At 33.8% G+C, this 7475-nt stretch overlaps 1 non-coding gene across 1 annotated transcript; it reads left to right on the top strand.

The window, feature by feature from the left end:
* The first annotated feature begins 2363 nt into the window (after window positions 1–2363).
* On the top strand, window positions 2364–2469 carry LOC128279856 (small nucleolar RNA R71). The gene has a single exon (XR_008270049.1). It is a non-coding gene; the product is annotated as a small nucleolar RNA R71 (small nucleolar RNA).
* The last annotated feature ends 5006 nt before the right edge of the window (window positions 2470–7475 follow it).

Here is a 7475-nt window from a genome sequence, read left to right as displayed (position 1 = left end):
TCCTTTCGAGTTGCCTTGTTAAGCTTGCAATAGTCCATGCATACTCTCCATCCCGTAAAAGTACGAGTTGGTATGAGCTCGTTGTTATCATTGCTAACCACTGTTACACCTCTTTTCTTGGGTACACATTTTACAGGACTTATCCAAGAGCTATCAAAAATAGGGTATATAATCCTAGAGTCAAACCATTTGATAATCTCATTCTTGACAACTTTTTTCATGATGAGGTTCAACCTTCTCTACTGTTCAATTAAAGTGCTATGACAATCCTTCAACAAAATTTTATGCGTGCAGACAGCAGGGTTGATTCATTTGATGTCAACAATTACCGATTCTAATTTATTTTTACATTGTTGGAGAGCATCTAACAACATGGTCTCTTGATTAGGTGTAAACTCTGCAAAGATAACTATTGAGAAAGTGCTACTGTCTCCCAAATAGGCATACTTTAAATGCAACAGCAAAGGCTTTAACTCCAATATGGGAGGTTCCTCTACAAAAGATTTAGGAATTTTGAAAGAACAATTGTATAAATCTAAGGATTCAAATTTTTTCCATGGTCTATCCACAAGTTGCTTGGTCTCTATAAGTTCACCATGGTTTTCAAAAATTTCTACTTCACCCAATTCAGGTGAAATTTTCTCATTAGACTTGCTGTGGAAAAATTTTGAGAACTCCTCCTCCGCTACTGTTTCTATTAACCCAATGGCATGACATTCCTCATTCTTATAAGCACATTTCAAGGAATCAAATAAATTAGAGGTGATTTGTTGATCATTTACCCTCATGGTTAATTCACATTTTCGTACATTAATAAAAGTTTTGGATGTAGCAAGAAAACGTCTTCCAAGAATAATCAAAACATCTTTTTCAACTTCACATTATAAAATAATGAAATCGTCTGGAAAAATAAACTTATCTACTCTTACTAGCACGTCTTAAATTTTGCCTTCTGGATGTGCGTAAGACCGATCAACTAGTTACAACATGATTATCGTAGGTATTACCTTCCCAATTCCTAGTTTCCTAAAAATAGACATATGAATTAAATTTATACTTGCTCCTAAATCAAATAATGCCTTACCGACATAATGATTTCCAATTGAACAAAAGATAGTAAAACCCCCTAGGTCCTTCAACTTTGAGGCAATTTGTTCATCAGCATCATTGTTCACCCTTTACTGAGAGCAACAGTTTCAAACTCTCCCAATCGCCGCTTCCTTGAAATATATTTTTCATGAATTTCAAATAATTGGAAATTTTCTTCAAAGCTTCTACTAACGATATCTTGATATGGAGTTGCTTCAGGACATATGCAAATTTCTTGAACTGAAAATCTTGCTTGGAATTTTGGAATCATTGAGGAAAAGATAGATGTGGCCTTACTTAAGGTTGCTAATATTGTTTTGTTGTGGAATTTTTATTGACAACATGTTTTGATTCTGCTACAACATTTTTTGTTTAACCCTTTCAATTTTAGAAGGCTTCTCAGATTGTTCCAAATTTTTTTTATGGGGGAGATCTGAAATGTCCTTGTGTACAATAGCATCTTTAGCCACTTCATTCAGTTGAGCCCCACTTCCAAGAGTGATTCCCTTGTAATGATCTTTCCCTTGTGATCTTGAATTTTTAGTATCACATGACAATGGTCATTGTGATCTTAAATTTTAAGCATTTGGAGTCGGCCTTACTTGGTTCTCAACAAACTCGGAGGGATGCAACTTGACTCTGGATCACATAATCATTCTTGGCCATAAATTCTTTCAATAAAGCTTCAATAGATGGAGAAGATTATGCTAAACGTTGTTGAACATTTTCTCGTGACATAGGTTGACTATAATTAGGTATTGCATTGGTGGCATTTTGTCTTACAATATTGTTTGAATTCCCTATTCTTTGACTATTCCAACTAAAATTTGGATGTTGCTTCCACCATAGATAATAGGTGTTTGAATAGGGGTTATTACTCCAATTGAAATTACCCATGTAATATAACGATACTGGATTTGATGGGCATTCATAAAAAAACATGGTCTTCACCACAGTATACACACGATAGCTCGATTGATTTAATCTCTTGAACTATAATTGGTTTCTTCATTGTCTTGGTCATATTAACTAAAGATGATACTTGAGTTGTTAATGAAGTGATTGCATTGTGCTCTATGGTACCAGCAGCTCTCTTGCCCATCCCCACTAAAGTAGTAGAATATTGATAACCATTATTGGTGATCCACTCCAAAATCTCATACACTTCATTATAAGATTTATCTAACAAAGTACCATTAGCAGAATCATTAACTACCATCCTTTTTTGTGTATTCAATCCATTATAAAATATTTCCATTTGAGTCCAGAGCTAGAATCCATGCATCAGACATTTCTGAAGTAATTCCTTAAATCTTTCCCAAGCTTCGTATAATGTTTCATCTTCTAATTGCTGAAAAGATGTGATTCATTTCTCAATTTGACATTTATCTTTGGCAGATTATACCATAGTAAAAAAATTTGGCAAAAATCATTCCAAGATGTCACTGTCCTTGATGGCAAATCATTTAGCCATGCTTTGACACGACCTCTCAAGGAGTACAGAAACAATTTAAGCCTCAAGGAATCTTCAGGAACACCCTACTATTTAAATGAATCACAAACTTTTAGGAAAAGCCTTAAATGCAGTCTTGGATTTTTAATAGACAATCCAGTGAACTATTCTACTATTTGCAACATCTAAAACATCACTGGTTTCAAGTAATATAATGATAAGTAAGACCATCTCCATAGGAATCGGATAGGATTAACTTGGTTAAGTTGTTGTTATGAAGTATGTGAATTACGCTAAGGTAAAACAATGACAAAAATGCAATGATAATCAAAGTAATTGTGTTGTGCACAATATGTAAACAAAAAAATATTTAAAAATATGCTATGGCAAAGATACCAAGACAAAAATGAGAAGGCATATGATGTTGAATAGAAAACCTAGGATTACTAAGAATCTACCCTTATAAACCAATAATGCCTTGACAAATTCTTAAGAACTTACTGCTCATAATGGATTTAAAATAGTCTGCTTCTTTTGAGAAAAAGACCTAAGGATACCTCACCTAAGGAAATATATGTCTATAGACCTCAGCTATGATTCCCAGTATTGATTACTCTTCACTCTATATGAATGTTGTTCTATGTCTAAAGATTGCTATGAGTTAAATCTCATCGAATTGGGATTACCAAGACATAGAACAAATTCGATGAGATTTAACTCATAGCAATCAAATCAGAATTCAAAATATCATTCAACATTTTGAACAATTAATTTCACAAAGAAGTAATTTAAGAAACTAAAGGAAGAACTTCAGGAAGCTTTCACCGATACAGCCTCAACTCTGATGGTGCAATGTCTTCCAAAGACCAGGCTCACTGCCTTATTCTTCTCCCTTGTGTTTTGCTCTATTGCTTAGCATCTACTTCTACCCCCATTTTTCTCCTCAGGATCTTTCCTAGAAAAAGACTTTTAAAAAACCTCTCCCTTTACTCGTTTTATATTTTTTTATTTTTTTGGTAGGTTTCTTAACCCATGCTTTTTCACTTCCTCTTTTCAAGTAAATTTCTAGTAAAAATACAGTTGGGGCTGATATATGTTGAGTACTTATAACAGTCCATTTTTAGTCAAATCAGAAGTGGTTTTAAGACCATAAATTCGAAGTCCAAATAATTATTTTAATAATAGTTTAAGTGTTTACAGCATGATAGCATGTATGTGTGAAAGTTTCGTGAATTAATTTTATCGTTTGAATGCTTAATTCGGTAAAAAAGACTAAATCGCATAAAGTGTAAAACTTGTGTGCTATTAGTTTAATTTGTCTAATACATATGGTTTACTAAATTAGAATTCCTTAAGTGGTAATTATACCATTATTAAAATAAGTGGACAATTATGGACAACCATTAAGTGAATTTTATGTTTTAATGTCAAGGTTAATTTAGTAATTTATGTATTAACGTTAATAAAACAAAATAAATAAAACAATTTGGTGCTTTCATCTTCTTCCATAGCCGAATATTGAAGAATAGAAAAGACAAAATTTATTTTTTCATTTGGCCATGCTTGGATAGCTAATTAAGGTACAATTTTTGTCCGGTTTTTAATGATTTCTACATTTTTGATATCGTTGCAACTAGGTCTAGCTAGCCCAGGGACTATTTCGTAAAACTGTTAAAGATTTTGAAAGTTTCCATTGATGAATATGTATGAGTTTTGATGTTCTATGATAGATTTTGAATAGTTGTTGATAGTTAAACAATTTTGGTTAAGTGATTTTTAGTGAAAATGCAAAATAGGGATTAAATTGAGAAATTTGTATAGTTAGTGGTTAAAATGTGAAATAAATGAAAAATATGGACTGCTAGGGGCATGACAGTAATTCAGCTAACATGGGTCTATTGTGTATTTCATTAATTTGTGATTTTATAAAATAAGGACTAAATTGTGATAAATGTGAAATATTAGAGGAAAAAGTGTAAATGTGTTTTAAAGTGTGTTTTCGACTAAATTGAATGAATAGATGATTGAATAAGTCAATTTTGAATATATTTAGATCAAGAAAGGAGAAATACAGACTTAGATCGGGGAAAGAATAAAGTTGCAGAATAGTTGACTTGATTCATCGTTTTAGCATCCGAGGTAAGTTTGTATGTTATAATTTCATTTCTAATGTATTATATATGCTTTGATATAGCATATATTGTGATTATGTGACTTTGGACAAGTTTGGGAATGATTCAACGATGATTCGACAGTTGGAAACCTGGTTCAAGCTTAGGAATAGTTTAGGATGCTAGTGACATGTCATTAGGGATACATTGAGTTGCCTTTGGGCCATGATATAGCACTTCAAGTGCAATTTATACCGATTTAGCTTCGGGCTATGCATATCAGCTGATTTGGCTTTGGGCCATGATATTAGTACTTTGGACATAAGCTACCTTGATTTGGCTATTGGCCATGGTATAGGTACTTATCGCGTGAGACCCTTGAGTATTAACTTCTATTTCGAATGGTTCAACGGGTAAATGAAAGACGAGAATGTGTATGAGATTAGTACGAGATGGTACAGGTATGTGCATATACTATATTAGCTTTGAATAAATAAAATGGTGAAGAAAGTATATAGTTTAGTGAATGAGTAATTAAGAGGTTCGTTAGTTGATGTGAATTCTTATACTTATGATCAATGGTTGAATTATGTGTTTATGATTATATCGAATTCATTTCGTACAAGCTTACTAAGCTTTAAAGCTTACATCGTTTATTTTTCTATGTTTTATAGCAAATTCAAAGCTAGCTCGGATTCGGGGATCCAAGATTTGATAAGTAATAGTCAACAAATTGGAATTCATTTAGTAACCAATTTTTTTCTTCCATTTGAATTCATTTCAATAATTCTTTTAGTTGCTTTGATAGGTGCAATTGCTGTGGCTCGTCAGTAATAAATCTTTCTAACTAGGATATCTCTCGGTACCTATGAACTTGGTATTTCAAGTATATGGCATGTATAGGGACTTTGGTTATTTTGGTTATGTTTTGGTAATGACTTTGGCCAAATGAATTGGCTTGTAAATGTACATGTTTTGGTTTGTATATATAATCATATGATGTGACACCCCGAATGTGACCCTAGTCGGAGAGTGGTTTCGGGACCACGAAACCGAGTCACAAGAATAATTAAGTGTTATATTCCGTACTTATTGAATGTGGAATTGGTATGCGTAAATATTTCGTGTCTCGATTTTTATTAATTAGGTGCTAATTTATAAGAAAGGACTTAGTAGTAAACTTTGAAAGTACGATAGGGAAATATGTGATGACTAATTAAAGCATGCATGCAAAATAATGGACTTGCATGTCAAATTCCCCTTTTACAAGTAATGGCCGCCATGACAAAGAAATATGGGTTAAACATGTCATGAAACATGTTTTGTTGGGCATTAGGGAGAAAATCATAAACAAATAAGCATGGGTGAGAAAAGAATGAAAAAAAAATGTGTGTGAGAGTAGCATTCCCCCATTGCTTGGTGCAACCAAGAGGAGAAAACAAAAAACTTGTTCATCCTTTCTCATCTTTTGGCGAAAATACTAAGAGGAAGAAGGATTTTGCTTCATTTCCTTTGTTTAGAAGAGATCTAGAAGGTGATTTGGCTAAATTTGCATCAAGATTAAGGTATGTATGGGGTTGTGTTGGGAGTTTCATGCATGTTTTGGTTGCTAACTTGATGTGCATGTTAGCCATGGCTCAAATCTTTGGTATGCCATGGAAATGGTATTTGGCCAAAGTTGTTATAGTGATAAAGCCATTGCATGCTAAGTGTGAAGCTTGATGATGATGCATGCAATGATGGATTTTCTACTCATGAGTAAGATTTTGAGTTTTCTCTTTGTTTTATCATGATTAAAGTTGAAAAGGAGCATGATTGTCATACTTGGCCATGATGCATTCTTGAGCATGATTCATGCTTCTTGCATGTTAGTTAAAAGTTTGTGTTTTGGATGGCTATGGACACCTTGAAAATTGGCCATGCTCATATATGCATATATATGATTGCACATTTTGTTTGGTTATGAACTAAGTGATGAATATATTGATTTAAAGAAGAAAATGTGGAAGAATGCTTGTGAAATTGCAAGCACAATTCGGCCTAGCACACATATAAGTGCTTGATGCTATATTATAAGTTTTGGGCCACAGTGTGCAAGCATTAATTAGTAGATTGCATGCTGTTTTTGTGAGGTATTAAGTGCAAATTTTGACCTCAACATGTACATGAATATTCGGCCTTGGGTAGCCCATTGAAGGCCTTAGCATTTCCTTGATGTTCAAACAAATTGTATTGAATTGCTTGATGTAGTATAAAATGTGCATGACCATTGTGTATTCAAGCTAAAGAGTGGCCATATGACCATCTAAAATCCTTGTCATATTCGGCCATAAGCAAGCACAATGAGGTTTTAATAAATTGAATTTGTTTGAATTAGCTCAAGAGCCAAGAGGGCCACAATTGGACAAGGGGAAGGAAAAGGTGATCGAATAGCCGAAAAAGCCGTTCGACAACATCCGAGGTAAGTCCTCAAGAAGTGACCTTACTTGAATTATGTGAGATGAAATATGGATGTGTATGATTATTGATTAGGTGTGTATGAGTATTTGAATTCCACCGGGCTAAGTCCCGGCGAATATGCTAATGATATTAATTGTGTTTGAGCCTTAGTAACGAAAATGAAATATGTATGTCCAATGATTATTGATGTATGTGTGCATGAGAAATTGAATGATATCCGGGCTAAGCCGAAGACAATTATGCTGGAAATTATATCCGGGTTAAGACCGAAGGCAATTGTGCTAGTGGCTACATCCGGGCTAAGACCAAGGCATTCGTGCGAGTTATTCTATCCGGGCTAAGACCAAGGCATTTGTGCGTGA

The sequence above is a fragment of the Gossypium arboreum genome, chromosome 8, assembly GCF_025698485.1.
Source record: "Gossypium arboreum isolate Shixiya-1 chromosome 8, ASM2569848v2, whole genome shotgun sequence".
Taxonomy (NCBI): domain Eukaryota; kingdom Viridiplantae; phylum Streptophyta; class Magnoliopsida; order Malvales; family Malvaceae; genus Gossypium; species Gossypium arboreum.
The sequence above is the reverse complement of the archived record's forward strand: the minus strand, read 5'-3'. Positions and strand labels throughout refer to the sequence as shown.